The sequence below is a fragment of the Canis aureus genome, chromosome 22, assembly GCF_053574225.1.
Source record: "Canis aureus isolate CA01 chromosome 22, VMU_Caureus_v.1.0, whole genome shotgun sequence".
NCBI classification, from domain to species: domain Eukaryota; kingdom Metazoa; phylum Chordata; class Mammalia; order Carnivora; family Canidae; genus Canis; species Canis aureus.
Window position 1 is genome coordinate 20,236,272 of NC_135632.1, and position 22,153 is coordinate 20,258,424.

Sequence of the window (22,153 nt, forward strand, 5' to 3'; positions counted from 1 at the left end):
GATTAGAAGAGAATCGAGGAATCCATGGCTTAGCACTCTAAATGAGGCCAAAGAGTAGTTGTTTTTGTTTTCCTTAAAAGAGAAAACTGGGAAATGGTCTGATAATAGTTTTTCATGGGGTATTAGAGTTTAAGTTGGCAGAGTTGAAACAGTTGTCGTTAATGATCATGTTCAGGGCAAAACCGCAGGAGTGGCTGGTGAAGGGGGAAGGGAGGCAGAGGGTCACCTGTAACCTTGGCAGTACTGGGGAAGAGAGTTTCACTGACATATAGTGAATGTGGAATGAGTGACCAAGAGAAGGACAGATGAAAACCATGGGCATAACAAAGGGTGGACAGTTTTTATAACTGAATGAAGAATAAGGGTTTGGATGTGGTAATGTGGGGCTAGAAGAGTAAGTAGGCCACCTTTCCCATAGCTCTGGGGTGTGTGAAGAATGGAAGAATAAGCATCCTTAGTCCCAGGAGGCTGCAGGAAAGGCAGGGTCCTTCAACAAGGGTCATGCTTCAGTTAAGGCAGGAGGAGATAGGAGCCCAGTGGGCTCTTACATTGTAGAGAAAGGAATTCTCAGTGAATCAGGGCTCTAGAGGCCAGCATAAAGGGTTGGGTTGTATGAAGGGAAACATAAGAAGCTGAGCCAAGGGGAAGATGGAGGTGATGGTACCAGGGAAAGACAGGTCATAAGAGGAACTGACTTTCTGAGTGGGCATAAACCATGCCAGTAGTGGAGAGGTCATAAGGCATCATGAACTAGTCTAGAGAGCTTGTGTGGGCCTCCAGCAGAAGAGATTTCTAAGCCCCTACAGAGAGGGTACCAGGTGGTGTCCAAGGCCAGGTACTGCCCATCCTTATGGTCTAGTCAGCAATGAGAGGCCTCTGGCTGGAGCTGGAAAGGAATACAATATGGCTGTAAGGTTCTTTTGTGCTTCAGCATTAGCCGGCCGCAAGAAAAGAAGGTAGAACTGATAAACCTGGGCTAAGTACCAACCAGACAGCTTTGAGTAGTCCTAGTGACCTCACCATCCAAGCCTTGGTTCTACAGGTTCTCAACATTGTGGCCCCCAATGAATTCTCATGGGAACTTGCTGGACTGGGGTGCTTACTCTTAGAAAATGTAGCAGCTTATCCTTCATTTGCTCTCTTTCAGGTGACAGACTGGTCCTCCCTCAGCTCACGCTCTCTCTCTTTCTGAACTCCTAGCTCAAAGATATCTTTCTTCCTTCTCTCCAGGAGGATGACAAACACAAAGCAGCTCTTTGTTTCAGACTTGAAAACTCAGTGTTTCTTTTCACCTAATTAGAAGGAAGTGTTTTTCCATTCGCTTCATTTTCTTACTGGAATTTGCTAAACGGGAGCTGAGTAGTTTAGACTGAATGTAAGGTTTGTTCATTAATTAACTACCTCCAATTCTTATCAAGACTTAATATCTAACCGAGCACTGGCTAAACCAGAAAGAGGGCTCAAAACTGCTCATAGGTTCTGCTGTGATGGGACAGCACCTTCAAGGCAGTGTAGCAGCTCTATTTTCTCTACTGGAAGCTATTCTGAAGACTTAGACTCTCCCAGGTGCGTAACCTGAAATGTCTGGGGATCCTTGACGGAGATCAGGGATAGCCACCACTTGACCCATTTCTTATGGTGGTGAAGTGAGACAAATGACCAGGCTTCTAAGAGAAAATAGTCAAAAGAGATTGTTGTGGTTTTTTAAAAATATTTTTCCCCCAGTAAGTCCTTTTTATTTTTACTCTAGAAAACACCAAATAACTGCTAGCTATTATCTCACTGGTTTCTCTGCTATCTGGTTGTGATAGGAAGAATTTTGGTCCTATGGCTTTTGCTCCTTTATTAATACTCTTGTGCTTATGCTATATTAATTGACAAAAGAGGCTTCACAGATATAATTAAGGTCACTAATCAACTGACCATAAAATAGGAAGATTATGTGAGTGGATCCAGTGTAATTGTGTAAGCCCTTCAAAGCTGAGGGCAGAAGAGGAAGGCAGAGAGATTCTGAGTATGAGATGGATTTGATGTGCTGCTGTTGGAACTGAGCTGGGTGGGGGGAGGACATATGCAGAGAGAGGCCTTTTGGAGCTAAGGGTTACCCCCCTGCTGACAATTAGCAAGCAAGCAGAGACCTCACTCCTACAAGAGCAAGGAACTGAATTCTGCCAACAGTCTGAATGAACAGATTCTTCCTCAAAGCCTCCAGAAAGGAATGCAGCCCCGCCCACACTTAAACTTGGGCCTGGTGAGACCCTGAACAGAGAAACCTGTTGACCTACGCTGTACCTGGACTTCTGACGTAAAGTGTGAGACAGTAAATATGGGTTCTAACCTTCCAAGTTGATGGTAATTTGTGGCAGTAGTAGAATATGGTTACATGATCTTTCTGGTTTACTTATTTTTTTTGTCCAGAAGATGTGAGCAGTGGAGACCCTCCTTTCTTAGGAGGAACTGATGAAGCAAGCTCTTCATGGCAAGGTTCTATGGGCAAACTTGGTCATTGTGTTCAAAGGGGTGAGGAGGCTTGGCCTTTTGTTTTATAGCCTAGATCTGTGCAGTTCAATACAGTAGTCACTAGCCACAGATGGCTTAAATTGAAATTCAAATGAATGGAAATTAAATAAAATTTAAAATTCTGTTCCTCAGTTGTATTAGCTACATTTTAAGCATTCAACATCCATATGTGACTAATGGGTACAAATTGGAAAACACAGATAGAATATTTCCTTTATTGCAGAAATTTCTATTGGATGGTTTGGTCTAGATGAGTAACAGCAATGACATTCGATTACAATTTTCTCATTTGAAACACTGAGAAGTAGGATTCCCCTACTCTCTAGTAGAACTATTATAAAGCAGAATGCATGCAAACTTCTCTCATCTGAAGCAAGAAATGAATTTTGTGAAAACTTTCATGTCTCTACTTTCTTCCCTTATCACTTGTATAAATTGCTTCCTGGGATTAGAAAACCCTGGACTTGGAGTAGAACACTCTGGGAATACCAGAAATGGGGTATCAGGCCTCACATTTTTCCAGATGAAGGACAGGTTACAATGTGGTAAATGGCCAAGAAGTCCCCTGGCCAAGCTACAGGATTCTCCAAGGGTATTCTGCTACAGGAAGGTAGCAGCTGGGGCAGGCCACTAAGGTTACCCCTGAAGTAAACAAACCCCAATAGGCTGTAGCTATTAGACGTGACTCTTCATGTTGGTTTTCAATGCCCCAAAGCAACACTAACCTATAAGAGTGAAAAGATGCTTATTCTCTCAGGAGACTGAAGCATCCAGTCTCTGGGTCAGGCTTCTGCCTTATGCTCAAACAACAAATGTTGAGCCATAAGACTTCCTGGTCCATCTCACTTGCAACTTGTGGTGGTTGTGGACTAAGGCTTGCAGGTGAGGCAGTTGGAGAGGTATGACACAGACACAGAAAAGAGTCTGGGTCTGGGGTTAGAAGAGCCAAGTCTGGGTACTGCATCCATATTGTTGTGCTGCCCTGAGCTACTTAATTAGACTTTATGAGCCTTACTTTTTTCATTTGTGGAAACAATTGGAGGATAACAATCTCTGATTCTTGGGGCTTGTTGTAGGGCTGTCATGAGGATTAAAGGAGAGAGATGCACAGATGATCTGGCACATTCGAATTGCACAGGGAACAGTAGCTAATGTTTTCACTTACACATGTGTCAGATCATCTGTGCATCTCTCTCCTTTTTCCTATCACCTTACCGAGTCCAACAAAAAGCAAAGGGAGGGGCAGCACCTGAGTGTCTCAGTCAGTTAGGCATCTGACACTTGATCTCAACCCAGGTCTTGATTTCAGGGTCATGAGTTCAAGCCCCACATTGGGCTCCATACTGGACATGGAGCAAGCAAAGGGATATTGTAGGAGGGGAAAGTGGTGGTAGAGTAGGAAGACCCTAGACTCACCACCTCCCATGAATACAACTAGATAAGGATCAAATCATCCTAGATATCCTAGAAATCAGAAAAAACAAAACAAAACAATCCCCAAAAGACTGGCAGAACAAACTCTACCACTAAAGGTAGAGAAGAAGCCACACTGAAGAAGATGGACAATAATCTAAAGCAATATCCCACTTATGTAAACTAAGGTATAAGATTGATATGATTTACATATGTGCTAGACATGTCAGCTGTGTTTTCTGATATGCCTATGGACCCTGCTGACTGGCTGCCTTTCACTCACCCATCATAACTCAACTGATGTCAAAGTTAGCAACTAAAAAAAAAAAAAAAAAAAATCAGATAATCATAAACATGCCAGTGACCTACTATATATTCTGAAATGTTAAAAAAAAAAAAAACCGAGGAAAAAAAAAAACAAAGGGAGATCAAGTGTCCCAAAAAACTATTTCATAGAGGCCAGAGTGATGGCCCAAGCCACCAAACAATACTCATTTCTAGTCACCAGAATTATAACATAACCTACATGTATTCACCATTTATTTATTATTTATTTATTTATTCATTCATTCATTCATTCATTTATTCATGAGAGACACAGAGAAAGTAAGCGAGGCATAGACATAGGCAGAGAGAAGCAGGCTCCATGCAGGGAGCCTGATGTGGGACTCGATCCCGGGAGTCCAGGACCATGCCCTGGGCTGAAGGCAGGCACTAAACTGCTGAACCATCCAGGGATCCCCTGTATTCACCCTTAATTCAGCAAATATATATGGAGTATTTATCATGTTCTAGGTAATGTTCTAGGAACTAGAACAATAAAGAAAACAGGTAAAATTCATGGAGTTTACCTTCTACTGGGGAAAGACAGAAAACTTGACAGATGGTTAAGGATTCTTCAGGGTAGGGGGACAGAAAGTTATGGAAGGATCACTTTATCTGTTTGAGATAGGGTACTCATGGAAGCTTCACAATAAGGTGATAGTTAAGCATAGACATTGAAATATTGAGCACAGTGTGCCATGCAGATATCTGGGATTATATTCAGGTAGCAGAGGTGTGTGCAGAGGTCCTGAGGCAAAGGTGTTCATGAAGTGTCCCAGGAGCAGGAGATGCCTGGGTGGCTCAGCGGTTGAGCATCTGCCTTTGGCTCAGGGCCTGACCCTGGAGTCCCAGAATCAAGTCCCATATTGAGCTTCCTGCATGGAACCTGCTTCTCCCTCTGCCTATGTCTCTGCCCCCAGTCCCCTGTGTTTCTCATGAATAAATAAATAAAATCTTTTTTAAAAAGGAGAGAAGCTTCTGTAGTAAGTGGAATGGATGAGGTGAGCAGTGGTGGGAAATAACAGAGAGCTGTGGTGAGACCACATAGGTCTTGCAGTTCAAGAAAGGGATTTGGAGTTTTATTCCAACATGTAGAAAGTCAATAGAGGGTTTTGAGCTGAGGTACATCATGATCTGACTCACATTTTAAAGGGAGCAACCCAACAGTTGGATGAAGAATGGACTATATCTGGGAGAGGGTGGACTCTGGGAGACCAGTTGGGGACCTGTTCCATTAACCCAGGTCCAGGAAGATGGAGCTTGACTTAGACGGTTACTGTGGAGATGGCAGGAAGTTCTGGATTTAGAATTCATTTTAAAGGTAGAGATGACAGAGTTTGCTGGGCACATAGTAGATGCACAATTTATATTTATGGAGAGAAGAGATAACACAGACTATTCCGGCTAGAGGCAGGACTTTCCCCTGCCCTGGATGAAATATTCCTGTCATTGATAGCCCCCCCAAACCCCACTGTGTTCTCTTTCCATGATCATTTGCAGCTGTCTGATTATTAACACTTTGTTCCACATCCCCTGACTCTAGGGAGGAGTGTCCTGAACATTGGATACTAGGGTATTGTCACTGGAAAATATCTACAACTCTTAGTGAATTGGATTTCTGGATTATTTGTAATTCTCTTGTCAGTTTTCCTCAGTCTGACTGACTATGTCTCTTTGTGCTGATAAAGTGGAGCTCCAAATCTGAAAAACTGAGACCCAAACCCTGGAACATGGTGGTCCCACAGGGTCCTGTCACTCGGTTGGGCCCATTCTGAGCCATTAATTGGACTCTCTTGTTGAGAATTTTCTCTTATCTTAGCAATACAGGCTTCTTATGACTCTTCAAGTTCATACTGTTCAATTTCTAATATGTGGAATTAATATAACTGGGTAAGAACTCAGTTATCATTGTCAGAAGACTTACAGAGTTGTTCTTTAGTCCCATGTCCTTTCCTTCAATTTCAAAGGCAACAATAAGGCCCTACCAGGGCCAGGATGGTGGTGAGGCAAGTGTGGTGCCCAAGACACAATATTTAAGGAAGCATTCACCTCAGGGCCATGTAAGTGCAGGGCAGCACTGAGAATGGGGGTCTCCTGGAGTCCTGTGCTCTGGGCACCTCCATTGCCTCACGCTAGTCCTGGCCCTGATGCCTACAGAGAAACATTTTGGTTTATTAAACGGGCAGCTGTGGCATCAAGAGCAGGACCTATTCCTCACTGTTTGGCCATGACTCTGCAACAGAAAGCTGCTATCCGAGAAAGCAATGGCATGGAGAGAAGCCATGTTCTGGGAAGCTTTGCCAGTTCAGGAATTAAAACCAGTAGGAAAATGGCGACAAACATGGAGGTTTGCCTCACAACTCAACAAGCTACTAGCATTCCATTTGTTGAGGGCTACCTAATCTGGTAATCATATCTATAGGATTTTCTATCATGTTTGCAATTCCTCAGAATCAGCATTTTAAAAAGTTCATTCCTTACTATCTTCTGTGCCTTGTTTTTACATATTACAAAAATTAACAGAACAAATAATGGCTGCAATGGGAATGCTTTGGACAATCAGGTAAGGACTTATTTTTAAGGTTGGATTAACAAATTCCATTTTCAAAAAGAGTCCAAATTGACTGAATGATTCTAAATTAGCTCTTTAGTTTTTGCCCTTAACCACTGATAATGCCAGTATTAATTTCAATTACTTAGAGGCAGCATTAATACGTGTGAAACAAGAACGCGATAAAGACAGAAAGGAATAAATTACGTGTTGCAAGACAGAATGACATTTTGACTGGCACAGAGATTTTTTTCTTTCACACACTTTGTGCTTTGACATTTCACTTGGCACAAACATTTCACGAATTCTTGACCTAATCTGATGTACTGTTGTTTAGCAATTGCTGACATGACACGTTTTAACCTCAAGCTCACTGGATTCCAAATGTTACCTTTTCCTGTCAATCAGGGTTGGATGACCTCCAAAAAACAGTCCAGGGAAAAGTTTATGTACCTAAAAGGTTAAGGATATTTTCCCAGAATGGAGAAGGAGCAGCTTGTAGTCGTAGTTGGGGAAGGCCCAGGAGAGGAGGTATCATCCAGGGCAATTGTAGGATGGAAAGAAGGCAGAAGACAGAGCCCTAGGGAACCCTAACATGCTGAGGGAGACAACATCCTCAAACACAAAATATCTAGTAATAAACCTAACAACATGGGTGGGACACATATGACAAAAATGTAAAATTTAGGCATAGAAGAGATTTAAATAATTGAGAAGTACATTATCTTTCTAAAATGGAAAGTTGTATTGTATAAAAATGTCATTTCTTTTCAGATTACTTTTTAGATATAACTTGAATCACTGCCTCAGGAAGAGGGCACATTCATATTAATGCCCAGATTTTGCTAGCACATTTGCTTCTCTTGACATCTTCTGCCTCCCAGGTCTTTACACTAGAACAAGCTAACTCAGAATGCTCTGCTCTGTTCTCCTTTTTTAGGGCTGTAACAGAAATCCTGTCAGTTTCAAGTAATACAACAACTCCACCAACAGTGATTTGAATAATAAAGATATTTAATTGTTTCCCACCATTATTCCAGTGGTAGGCAGTTCCAGGAATGATGTACACTGGCTCTCTCAAAATCGTCAAGGACCTAAGCTCTATGTTTCCATTGCCAATCTGGGAAAATTTCTCTTATCTTAGACTATTGCCTTGTGGATGCAAGTCAGAAAAACCATAGCTCTAAGCATAACGTCCACACATAACCATGTTCAAGTCAGGAGGAAGGAGCAGGGACAAAAGGGATGGTGTATATTTTTTCTTTTTTTAATCTGGCAAGATACATTTTTCTAGAACCACCCCAAGCAGACTTCCCCTTACATCTCATTGTCCAAAGCTGGATCAGATTGCCCACCTCTAGACCAATCACTGTCCAGGGGGACTGCAATTGCATGATGGGTTTTTTTTTTTTTAATTTTATTTATTTATTCATGAGAGACAGAAACTCAGGCAGAGGGAGACTCAGCCTCCCCACAAGGAGCCCGATGCCGGACTCAAGCCTTGACCCGGGGATCACACCCTGAGCCCAAGGCAGATGCTCAACAGCTGAGACACCCAGGCGTCCCTGGGTGATGGGTTTTGATCAAACATGATTCATCCATGGCTGGGATGAATTCATTCATCCATGACTAGTAACATGGCTGACAGAACAAAACTGTGATTCTGTTAGCAATGAAGAAGGAGACATGTCTGTTGGATAGGCAGACAGCAGAATTTGCCCAAAGATGCAATACCCACAGGCATTTGAGAGAGGCCTATCATAAGACCACTGCTCTCCTGGCTGCCCCCTATTTGTAGGGAACAGTTACTCTGCCTAGTGGCTGCTCCCAGAGTATTGGGAGCAATACTCCTCAGAGTATTGAACCTGCTTGGCTGTCTGCAGCAAATAGGGACAGAGTGGCCTTTTCACCAGTGTGCGCCATATTGTCTGCATCCCACAGCGATAATCTTTGTGTCTGGTCTTGCCCAGGTGCTCAGGGAAATAGCTCTTGCAGCTTCTACTTCTGTGTCCTCTTTCATGGTGACTTTATGGCAGATCCTGCGGTGAGCTCACTCAACATCCATTCTCATATCCCTTCTCCCACCTCCATTCTAGAAGCTGGAGGCTTTTATAGCCTCCTTTGCTAAGAAGGGTGGTCATTTCTGTGACAATTTTGGGTTCTGCTATGTGAGCAGAGACTTGCTAGGGATTCCTGGAAAAACCTTTACTTTGCTGTAAAGGTCTTGGCTTCAGCTTTGATCATGGTGCTACTTAACTTTTTTTTTCTTTCTTTTTTTATTTATGAGAGACACACAGAGAGAGGCAGAGACATAGGAGGAAGAAGGAGAAGCAGGCTCCATGCAGGGATCCCGACATGGGACTCAATTCCAGGACTCTGGGATCACGCCCTGAGCCAAAGGCAGACGCTCAACTGCTGAGCCACCAAGGCTTCCCGGTGCTACTTCAACATGATCCTGGACAAAGTATTGATGGTATTATTCAGGGGGATGATAACAAAATTATTCTAGAGTTTACCTGGAAGAATACAGAAATGAGAAAAGCTAGAATATTAGCTTTACTAGGGCAGAAATTATATAAAAGCAATTTACTTTTTGTTTCTTCCAATGCTTTATGCTTTGAAAAGACTTTCTAATTCTGAAATCTATTAAATATTTATCTTTTTCTGGTTTCATTTTTTAATATTAAAAAAACTATGAAGGCATCTGGATGGTGAAGTGGGTTAAATGTTGGACTCATGGTTTTAGAGTGGTAAGATTGAGCCCCATGTGGGGCTCCACACTCAGTCCAAATCTGCTTGGCTTTCTCTCTCCCTCTCCCTCTCCCCTTCCCTGCATGTTTTCTTTCCCTCCCCCCTCTCTCTCTAAAATAAATAAATATTTTTTAAAAAAATCCCAAAAACTATGTGTCAGAAATCACCATATACAAACTTATGAGGCAAGCAATAAACTGGCAAGTCTCCCTGTTTCATCTGGTGACACAGGAACATGGTATCAAAGAATAAGTTTGAGAGCCAGTGTTACTGGATTATGGGGTCTCCTTTATACCACTGGCTGGTGATATTATCATTCCCATTTATCATCATCATCATTATAGTCATCATCATCATCATGTCCATTTTGTCAATGACTACATTAGGAAGTTATAGTTGCCCCAAATTAAGTGGGATGCACTGAAGTTCCAATCCAGATGTCTCTCATGATAAAAAGCCAGTTTGTACTCTTTCTGCTATACCCCACTGCCAATGAAATGTTAAATGAGAAAGGCTAACTTTCCACTGAATTAAATATAATTAGAGGAGTGGGGCAGAAGATGATTTGAAAGTTATGGAGAGTAGGAGGGACATATAATAAAGGGGAAAGATAGAAATGCTACTTACCAAGACACAATGTCCAAATTGGGTCAAGGATTACTGGGGGTGGGCAAGTAGGAAGAATGGACCCCAAATCCATGTTGCCTGTGACCTGGACCAAGTTCCTGGTCACATGTAGCCAAGGCAGCGTATGGCAGAAAGTGCACAGAACTTTTATATTAGACAGATCTTTATCTCCTTTCATCACTTATTAACACATGTCAAAATAAGGATAAAACTGAATCCTTAAGTAATCCAACAACAGCCTCCATCAGATTGAGATTTTCTCTTTTCCAAGGATACTGGGGTTGGGGCTTTTGCTCCCTGTATTTGGCATCCTGCTAGACTGCATTCCCAGAATGGTATAGTCCCAGAATAATATATAGTTATAAATATAAATCTATATCTATATCTGTTTCTATATGTTTCTATATGTTTAAACATATAGGGGTAGTAGTGAAATTTGTTTGTTGCCAACAAGACCCCAGTAAACACAATTTTATTTGGGTTGCAAATATCCACCCCAAACTTCATACATTAAATATTCTACACTGTTTTTCCTGGCTTGACATTGCATAAAGATTGCATGATTGCACCACAGCCATCCAGAGAATAGTATTTTTTATAGGTGTATTTAAACTGGAGTGTGTATCGACAAAGGTAAAACTCAATTAAATAAAAACGATTATGCTCACCATGGATAATTTCTATCAGTACTATTCATATGGCTGAATAATAAAATCCACATTGGAATAGTTCTATTTAAAACTAATGTTGCTCAATTTATGGCCAGCTTTTCAAAATCTTAACTTCAATCACTTTCTTACTCAACACAATTATAGCCATAAATAATTTGAATTGATTAAATTTGAAAATGAAAAACTCAATTTATGAAAGGTTACAAAGCACAGTAAAATGTAGCAAATTTCTATTTATAAGTATATATTAGATAGCACATGAAAATTAGCTTACATAGTTTGCAAAGAAATTATTTTTTTTCCAGTTTTATTGAAAAATAATTGACATATATCACTGTTTAAGGCATGCAGCATGATGGCTTGATTTACATATCTTTGAAATGATTACCACAATAAGTAGAGTTAACATCCATCTTCTCACATATATATAAGAAGAAGAAAAGGAAGAAGAAAAATTCTCCTGGGTGTCTTAGTTGGTTAAGTAGTCAACTCTTGATTTAGGATCAGGTCATGATCTCAGGGTCTTGAGACTGAGCCTCATGTTGGGCGCTGTGCTGGATGTGGAGCCTACTTAAGATTCTCTCTCTCTCTCTCTGTCCCTCCCCCCTCACTCTCTCTCTCTCTCAAAAAAAAATACTGATATGGTAATTTATATTATTTATCCTCTTCTGATATTTAATAATAAACAAGAACACTCACAATGGCCATATTCTTTTCCTAGTTTAGTGTATTTGCTTATTATTTTACAATAGCTCTAAGCTATTTCTTTGATGTCTGTAAAAGCTATAGTTTTGCTACAAACCTTGAAATTAATTTAGAAACAATTTAATGTCCAATTTTTCAATGCACAATTAAAGAAGCAGGTAAAACTAATTGTAATTCTTCGGTGTAAATATATTTAAAAAGTGTGGAAAAAGATATTTTTACTTCAGATGGTTCTTAACATTTATAAGACCACATTGATATAAGAGATACACATATCAAGGCTGTTTCTAGTACATACTAGGTGCTTAGAAAATATTTGTTGAATAAGTGATTAACATACTTTACCAAATAAATAAATGCACATTACCATGTCATATACACACTTTAAAAATTATGGACTTTTAAGCATTAAAAAGTATCCAAATGATGTGTGGCATATTTACTGGAGGGAGTAGGGTACAAAGTCCTCAGACAAATGTTCCTTCACATCTGTTTTGTTTGTTGCACAGCATGTTGATTTTTAACTACCTTTTCCAGACCTCCTTCCATTTCTGCACCTGTGAACTTACACTCAAATATTATTAGAAAGGTTCCATCCTTCCCCTAGGGAAGCCACCCTTTTCACTTCTAATTTTAGAAAGAATCTCTGTTGGATTAGATGAGCTTGTACAATTTTATCTGGCTTTTCAAAACTTCTTATAAAACTTCTTTATTTTGGACTCCCAGACTTGAAAGAACACTATATACTGAATTCTACTTTCATTTTCAGTTTTTTCTACTGCTTTGTAGTGAGTGGTAAGATTTTGCGTTTCCTATATTCATTTTAAGTCTCTCCCCAATCCAGGTAATTTTGTCTCATGCCTCATTCCACATCTTTAAGAACTATCTAATCAATCCAATTGCATGTTTACATTATTAGAGTTAAAAAGAGTTTCCTCTACTAGCCACACTGTATAACTGGAGTTCCTGTTCGAGGACATAGAAGGCATCAGTCCTGCAGGGAGTATTGTTGGGAAACATCAAGGATCCCAGAGCAAAACAGGCTTAATGGTGGCTGCGGTAGGGATGGGGTACAATGAGCAGGGCTAGAGTGCCTGAGGGTTTAGCCATGCAGATGTCACACCAATCACTTGAATACAATTTACCTAAGACTTTTATTATTTTTTTCAAGATTTATTTATTCATAAGAGACACAGAGCAAGAGACAGAGACATAAGCAGAAGGAGGAGCAGGCTCCATGGAGGGAGCCTGATATGGGACTCTATCCCAGGACCCTGGGATCATGCCCTGAGCCTAGAGCAGACACTCAACTGTTGAGCCACCCAGGCATCCCTAAGACTTTTACTTTTGTGGCAGAGGTAGGGTGGGCAGGCATGGGAGGTGTTACAGAATAGAGTACTTGGCTTTTGAAGCTCAGCTTCTTGCCTCTTAAGGCTTTGGGAATACCCAGGTAAGTACCAGACAGTGCAGTTCTGCTCTACCCAGTCCACATCTGGTGGATGCTAGATTGTCTATCCATTTCCCCCATCCCATTCCCAATGGGCCCACTGTTAGGTAAGAACCCTTTTCTCCTCACCTACTCTCCCACAATTTACTGCTCAAGGGAAGCTTGATCTTTGCTCAGTTCCAAGTCTGGGTCTCATTGGTCTAATGGGACTCTCTCATCCCCTTTGTCAGAGATTGAGTAATAAATGGGCATGAGACCCAATTTGAGCCAATGAAGTGTGAGGAGCGGTTTGCTGGAACTTTGAGGAGGGACTTCCTCAATTTCTAGGAGAGCTCCTGGCAGCAGCTGACTCTCTTCCAACAAAGTTGTTACAGATGGTTGTGAGGTCAGACTGGGGGCAGCAGTCTTACCTCCAGCTGAGGGGTAAACCAAAGCATAGAGGAGGGGACTGCTAGAAGGCAAAGGAAATGAATGCATCCCTAGTTTTTAATCCATGATTTGGGAGGGCAGTCCTTGTCTTTTTCCTACTTCCCCTTCTCTCCATGAGAAGGGACTTCTAAAAATAATGGTAAAATATGCACAACATAAAATTTTGCCATTTTAACTGTTTTAGATGTTCAGCTTAGAAGTATTAAGTGCATTTGCATTGTTGTGAAATCATCACTACTATTCATCTCCAAAACTTTTTCATCATCCCAAACTGGACATGAAGAGGAACTTCTAATCTGACTGGATTCCAGGGTATGGGCTCTTGCTTCCTAGAGGTCATAATGTGTTTGAATGCCATACACATGGGGTGGCTTTCTCTTTCTTTCAAACTACATAGCAAGAGAAATGAGCTGTGTCAAGGCTTACCTCCAATGGAGAGGCCTGGAAGTCTTGGTGTCTCTACTTCTCTTTTATGACAAAATACTGAGAGAAGGCTGATGGTTGGTTGGACAACACCTCCCCTCCCCCCATCATTTGTTGTTTATCTGAACTTCAAATTTAATCTGTCTCCTATATTTTTATTTGCTAAATCTTGTATGCCTGGCTAAGGAGAATGCAGCCCATTGACTTTGGAGGCTTGATAGCAATAATGGACACCAGTACCTGGCAATAAGGATCAAGCAAGAAGCTAGGTATCTCAGCAGAAACTAGCATGGAGAGAGGCTTATCAATCTTTTTTTTTTAAAAAAATATTTTATTTTATTTATTCATGACAAAGAGAGAGAGGCAGAGACACAGGTGGAGGGAGAAGCAGGCTCCATGTAGGGAGCCTGATGAGGGACTCGATCCTGGGTCTCCAGGATCAGGCCCTGGGCTGAAAGCAGTGCTAAACCGCTGAGCTACCCAGGCTGCCCTGGAGAGAGGATTATAACACTCAATTTCCTCATTCCAGTTGCCAAGATGGAACCTAAACTGTACCTCACATCCCACCTAACCTTAGATTGTGTGTGGGTGTTGGAGGATGAGAACAGAGAGAGAATCCTGAACTGGTTGAATATTAACCCAAAATGACCCAAGACAAAAAACCTGAAGGTGAATTAATTACTCTGCATTGGCAAGATGAAACCGAAATGAGCACTTAAAGCACTAAGTTCAGTTATGGTGTAATAACATCACATCTTCCACATCTGAGTGGGTGAGTGAAAATTTGTACCTGTTACAGATAAAAAATAAGACTTACCAGATTGTCTCAGAGGTCTCTTCTGTAGCAACAGTTTCACAGCTGCAGAGATGAGATTTGAGGCTATTGAAGGACAAGCAAGACATGGGTTAGGTGAGGATGGGAGCATTTCAGAAACCCCTGTTGAGTGCCTGGTTCCAGGAGACCCAGCAAATGGGTATGAATGGGAAGAGGTGTGAGGAAAATCATAACCATTCTGTGTGTAAGCTGTACCTGTATTTTCAGTTTGCTGCTTCTTAAACATTTGAAGTTGGGAAGTTGCTAGAGTTAATCATTATTAACAGTGAAATGCAGTTGATTTGCTCTGATTCAGCTGATTTAAGAGCGGTTTTCTTTCTTTTTTTTAATTATTGAGGTATAGTTGACATACAATAAGAGCTGTTTTTTTTTTAAGAGCTGTTTTTTTAAGGGAACTATGAAAGGATTTTCTAGGGAATGAGCTGGTGAACAAGCACATTTTGATAGGGAGAGCCACAAAGGACACAGAAAAGTCTGAAAGCCAAGAGAATTGTTGCAGGGTGAGCCATGTGTAGCTTCCTGACTAAGCAAGTAGTACATGCTGCAAGCATAGTGGGTTCTATCTGCTTGCAGAGAGGTGAAAGGCTTGGTTGGGTCTCCCCCATCTCTGCAGAGGAGATCTGGGGCCTAGGGTGCAGCTTTGTGCTCTGCCTGGCAGCCCCAAGCTCATCAACAGCAAGAGAGCACAGCAGTGGCGGGCACTGGCAGGAACAGGGGCCAGCAAGGCTGTTCCCACCCGGTTAGGAAGAGGTGAGTCATGTAGTTGGTGACCAACTCCCTTCAGGGGAACCCTGTTGGCTTACACAGGGTGCAGGGGTGAATTGTCAGGCTGGAGCACACAGGCACGCAGGATGTGGTTGACACCCACCAGTATATATCAGTACTATTGATCAATAGTCACACCTATAGATTTATATATGAAGGAGTGCACGCTGGCAGTAAAAGAACCCTACCACATATATATCTTTATTGGCTTTGAAGGCCCTTATAAAATACGTGGAAGGCTAAGAGTAGAGGTGGGCAGAAGCTATAAACATGTCACCCTCCATTTTAAAGGTTGCCACTTGTGAAGATTAATGAGGAATGAAAATTGAAGTATTGGCTACTCTCACTGTTAACTAGCAGTCTTTTGGTTTTTAGATTGTGGCTTTTGATACCAGCCCCTCTGGCAGAGATTACTGAGTGTGCTGCATAAATCTGGGAAGACTTGTTTGACAGGAAACACCTACCTAATTGAGAGATTCCACCCAAAACTGGAAGGAGTGGGGAGAAATGAAATCATGAAACCAGGTATTATGGAGGATAACCACATAGCACAAAAGAAATATGAAAACAGAGACATTTTCAGGTGGAAGCATCCAGTAAATGGGTTAGAAGCAGTGTCTATAGGCTTTGAGATGCGTACACTATGGATCAGGTACAGAATCTGAGAAACAAAATATATTCAACATTTTTACACAGTGAGGTAAACATAATCCCATGGAGATAGGGTGCAGTGGGAACTAATGCCTGGCCCAGGCCTGTCATACTGGTGAGAAGAGGGTCAGGAAGGCTAAAGCTCAGAACAAGCCAAAGCTTGTGGTAAAAAAAAAAACAAAACAAAAAAAACCAAGCCTAAAGACAAGTAAAAGTTTTTTTAAAAGCTTTGTTTGGGGCAAGTAGAGCATGGAAGGTGTAGGGCCTCCTGTTTGGGAAATATAGTGCAATGTTTGTAGATGATTAAAGACCACAGGAGAATGACACTGAGTGTAGCTTCTGTCTCCTCCAACAAAAGAACGCTTTTCAAGACCCATAGAGCCCAACTAATACATGGAGGAGAAGGAAAGATAGAGGTAGTGATCCAACATCCAAATACTTACTTGCCAGGAATGTGCTTGCTGAAAAATTGTTGTTAGTTAATTGACTGAAGAACGAGAGAAGAGATCTTTACACAAAGAGATTTGAGTGCTTATATCAGAAGATCTCCTTTATGTGGGATCTCCCCTCCCAGCACTCCCAGGAGTACCTGCTAAGCTTAATGGGCTGGCCTTGCCCTGCCACCTGCAAACTTTCTTAATGCCAGGTTACTGAGAAAAGGCATAAGAAAGTTAAACCTGCAAATTACAGATCAAGGTCAAAAGCCCTGCCGACTTCCCATTCTCAAAGGTAGATGCAGGGGGAAGAAAAGGTGGAAGGGCAATAGGAGGTCCTCTGGTGCTGGGGGTAGGGGAGAGATCGACCATGTCATTCTCTGCTAAGCTGACACCTGTTCTCAGCAGGTGAGTTAATCACTAATCTCTTAAAATAGCAGCTTGTTCCCTAAGCATTCTGGGTTCCTAGTAAAAAAAAGGCTCTTCAATGGTTTCTTGTAAAGAGTCATCACTAGTCATAGCATGAAATGTTGGGAAAATATTTTGGATAGCATGAAGAATTTCAAAAGTCAACTCCAACCTTATTTTCTAGAGATAGCCTCTGTTAACATTTTCTTTTATAATGTCTGTTATTTTTCTCTAATAATAGCAGGGCATACATAGGATGAAAATTTGGGTTATAAAGAAAAGCTTAAAGAATCAAATAAAAACTGCTTGTAATGCCACCACTTGATATTTTGATATTTTTCCTTCCAATCTTTTTTCTTTGCATACACACATATACATATATAGATACATTTTTAATAAAATGAATCATGCTGTACATGCAGTTTTGTATCCTATTTTTTTTTGCACTTGAAATTCTATCCAGAGCATTTTCCTTATCATTAAGTGCTGTTTAAGAGTACGATTATAATTGCCATCTGCTTTTTCACTGTGCCACAGTTCATCTAACCATTACTTGGCTTGTTTCCAGTTCCTCACCATTTGAAAATAATGCCATTATAAACATCCTTGTATGAAAATCTTCACTTAGGATCAATTTCTAAAGGTTGAGTTACTGGGTCAAAAACCATGGACATTTTTGAGGCTTTCAATACATAATGCTGCCTTGTCTTCCAGGAAGGTTGTGTCACTTGACTCTCCCCAATCCCCACCCCAAGAGGCAAGTGAGCACCCATATCTTGTCGACTTCTATTAGATTTGCAGTTTCTGTCAGATGTTTTAAGTCTTCCCTGTTTTATGCAATCCCATCGCACCAGTGCCATCTTGTGTTCTCCCTCTGTGGCTTTTCGGGGGAGAGAAGACATTCTGGTTTTAGGAATATTTTAAATGCTCTCCCTATATTTCCCTAAAGACTTTTCATGCTCTGTGGTTATGTTTGTGTTTGATTTCAGGTGATATGTATTTCCCTCAGTTTGACCAGCTGGCTAATTCCTACCTGTCCTTCTGGACCTAGCTCAGACCTTGCCTCCTCTGCAAAGCTTCCTTTGACTTTTCCAAGCTGGTTTAGGAGCCTCTCATTTATACTCTCCTCAGTCCTTCCCATGTCAAAGCACTTGTCACAGTGTGCTATGGGCTTGGCTATCTCCCCTCCAGATGTGAGCTCCTTGAGGGTAGGCACATGTCTTTTTTTATTATTTAAATTCAATTAGCCAACATAAAGAACATCATTAGTTTCAGATGTAGAGTTCAGTAATTTATCAGTTGCCATGTAACACCCAGTGCTCATTATATCAAGTGCCCTCCTTAATGCTCATCACCCAGTTACTCCACCTCCCCTCCAGCAACGTTTAATTTCTTTCCCAGAGTTAACTTTCTCATTATTTGTCTCTCTTTCTGATTTCTTCCCATTCCGTTTTCCCTCCCTTCTCTATGACCCTCTTCACTGTTTCTTATCTTCCTCACATGAGTGAAACCATATGATAATTGACTTTCTCTGATTGACTTTCACTCCAGTTCCATCCATGTTGACATAAATGCTAAGATTTCATCCTTTCTGATGGCTGAGTAATACTCCATTGTGTGTGTGTGTGTGTGTGTGTGTGTGTGTGTGTGTGTATCTTCTTTATCCATTCATCTATCGATGGACATCTGGGCTCTTTTCATAGTTTGGCTATTGTGGACATTGCTGCTATAAACATTGGGGTACAGGTGCCCCTTTGGATCACTACATTTGTATCTTCAGGGTAACTAGCAGGGCACATGTCTTTTTTCACTGTGTCTTCAGTATCTGACACTGCATCTAGCAAGCATGGATATTCAATAGACTCTGAATAAATGCTTATCTTATTTAAAAAAGATTCATCTTTATTTCCACACCCTGTGTTCCATCCCAGTCTTCCTAAATATTTACTGAGTTTTTCTGATTATATAAAGGTCTAGTGGTTCTATTTATTTGATTTTTCCAGCTTTGAGATATAATTGACACATAACATTGTGTAAGTTTAAGGTATATGACACGATGACTTGATTTACATATATATTGTGAAATGGTTACCACAATAGGGTTAGTTAACACATCTATCACATCACATAGTTGTCTTTTGTGTGTGTGTGTGTGTGTGTATGTGTGTGTGGTGAGAACTTTTAAGATCTCTTACCAACTTTCAAACATATAGTACACTACTATTAATTATAGTTACCAAGTTATACATGAGATCCTCAGGATTTATTCATTTTATAACTAGAAGTTTTTACCCTTTGACCAACATCTCTTCCCTTTAACCCCCACCCACACCACCCAGCACTGACAACAACCATTCTATTCTCTACTTCTGTAAGTTTGGCTTTTCTGGATTTCACATATAAGTAAGGTCATACTGCATTTGTCTTTCTCCGACTGATTTCATTTAGCACAAAGCTCTCAAGTTTCATCTATGTCATTGCAAATGACAGAGATTTCTTTTCTTATGGCCAAATAATATTCCATTGTATATACATACTATATTTTGTTTAGTCATCCATCAATGGATCTTCAGGTTTTTTCTGTCTTGGCTATGGCAAATAATGCTGCAGTGAACATGAGAGTGCAGATATCTCTTTGAGATAGTGATTTTGTTTTCTTCAGATGTATCCCCAGAAGTGGGATTGCTGGATCATATGGTAGTTCTATTTACAGTTTTTGCCAAACCTCCATACTGTTTCCCATAGTGGCTATACTAGTTTATGTCCCACTAACAATACACAAGGGTTTCATTTTCTCCATCTTTTTGCCAACATTTGTTAATTCTTGTCTTTTTGATGATAGCCATCTAATAGGTACAAGGTGATACCTCACTGTGATTTTAATTTGCATTTCCCTGATGATGACTAATGCTGAGCACCTTTTCATGTACCTGTTCGCCATTTGTATGTCTTATTTGAAAAAATATCTGTTCTGGTCCTTTGCCCATTTTAAAATTGGATTATGATGATGGTGATGATTTTTGCTATTGAGTTGTAGGAGTTCCTCATATATTTTGGATATTAACCCCCTTATCAGAGATATGATTTGCAATTATTTTCTCCCATTCTATAGGCTGCCTTTTCATTATGTTTATCAACCATTTCTTTTGCTCTGCAGATGCTTTTAGGTTTGATGTAGTCCTACTTGTTTATTTGTGCTTTTATTGCTTGTGTTTTGTGTGTCATATGCAAAAAAAAAACCATTGCTGAAACCAATGTCAGAGAATTTTTCTTTACACTTTCTTCTAAGAGTTTCATAGTCTCAGGTCTTACATATTTGTCTTGAATCCATTTTGAGTTAATTTTTTGTTAGTGGCGTAAAATAGAGGTCTAATTTCATTCTTTTGAATGTGATTATCCAGTTTTCCTAGCGCCATATATTGAAGAGACTGTTTTTATCCATATTGAGTATTCTTGGCTCCCTTGTCAAATATTAGTTGATTGTATATGCATGGATCTATTTCTGGGCTCTCAGTGCTGTTCCATTAGCCCGTGTGTCTGATTTTATGCTAGAATGATATGATGTTGATGACTGACTATAGCTTTGTAGTATAGTTGAAATCAGGAAGTATGATAACTTCAGCTTTGTTCTTCTTCCTCAAGATTGCTTTGGATTTTTAGGGTCTTTTTGTAATTCCACACAAATTTTAGAATCATTTTTTTTCTACTTCTTTAAAAAATGCAATTGAAACTTTGATAGGGATTGCATTGAATATATAGATGGGGTCGGGTACCAGTTACTGTATTAGTTTGGGTACCTAGCATTGAATCTATGGATGACAATCGTTGCTTGAGAACCTAAGATTGATTTGAGGCACTCTCCAAAAAAGGAAAAAGAGAAAGAAAAGGAATGGGGAAAAGAGAGAGAGAGGAGAAATGGATCAGAATATAAATTATAATTTATACTTCCATAGGATTTTATAGTTTACAGTGTTCTCTCACACACTTGTGGCAACTCTAAGCCCCCTCCTGAAAAATATGGACCTTCATGCTAGATGCTGTGATGACACTCTGTATCATCTTCCAGAGCAATTCTTCTCACAATTGTTGGCATATAATTATTAGTGATCACTAATATATCCCTAATACTGAGGACAGTGCTTAGAGCATTGTAGCTATTTAGCAATTGTTTGTGAACTCTGCTAAAAGCATTATTATCTACATCTTATAGATATATCATTAGAGAATTGAGACTTTAATCTAGGGAACTGGATTCCAAGTTTGGTGCTCTTTCCAGTACATCACCTAATGTAGTGGACTTTTTTTCCTTAGCCAGAAAAATATGAAAGTGGAAAAAAATAGAAGGGGAGAATAACTGAAGGAAAGAAAAGAGGGAAGAGGAGAAGAAGAAATCAGAGAGATATAGCGAAATGGTTTGAAGTTGATACCTTGATGAGAAAGTGAGGATAAATCCAGACTCACCAAAAATGGACTTTTCGGAGCAGAACTGCCTGACACCCAGGAATGGATTAGGTGGACCACAGCTATAATTTCCATGCTGGGTTCGTGCACATGCACAAATGATCAAGAAATGTGTCCTGCCTGTGTTCTTACTAGAATAAGTACTGAATCAGGCAGTCTGCTAAGGGGCAGGAGAACCAAAGGCCAAGGTTTAGTCAGGAAAACAATATTGGATGTCATCACTACCTTGAAAGCTCATTCCAATTCTCCTACTGAGAGGCAGACATAGGGAAACAGATTAGCAGATAATATAGAACAGGATTAAGTCACCAAGTACAAATCTGAGATCCTAAGGCTAGATTTGGAAGCAGAAAGTGATATGGGTAAACCTCATCCCTCTACTGTGCTTCTTATGGCAGAATGGCCACCAGAAAGACTGTGGCAGTTACTTAGGCTTCTACTTGTGGTGTTTCAGGGCCCCAGGATGGGTGGGACAGAACCCAACATTTGAGTGTTAGGAGATGGTCTCACATTTGCTTCCTTAAAGGCAGACAGGGAAATCTTGACTCCTTATCCCGAGGTACACTGTCCTCATAACTGGGCATCTCTGGTAGAGATCACATTGTGTTTACTCATGTACCTCTAAATCCTCTCATTTTCCTTATTAGCCATGATGTACAAGAGGTTATGAAACATTGCCCTAGCCAAGACTCCTGTGGGGAGGGAGGATTAAGTGTGAATATGGACATGTCTCTGTCT

At 40.5% G+C, this 22,153-nt stretch overlaps 1 long non-coding RNA gene across 37 annotated transcripts in view; it reads left to right on the forward strand.

The window, feature by feature from the left end:
• LOC144293854 (uncharacterized) overlaps window positions 1-22,153 on the forward strand; it is a 441,703-nt gene that overhangs the window by 19,467 nt on the left and 400,083 nt on the right. For 32 of the 37 annotated variants that reach the window (XR_013361210.1, XR_013361209.1, XR_013361205.1 and 29 more), the window contains exon 4: window positions 1,148-1,566. The exons of the other annotated variants lie outside the window; for them this stretch is intronic. This is a non-coding gene — a long non-coding RNA (uncharacterized LOC144293854). The remainder of the gene's footprint in view (window positions 1-1,147; window positions 1,567-22,153) is intronic. 37 annotated transcript variants of the gene reach the window in all.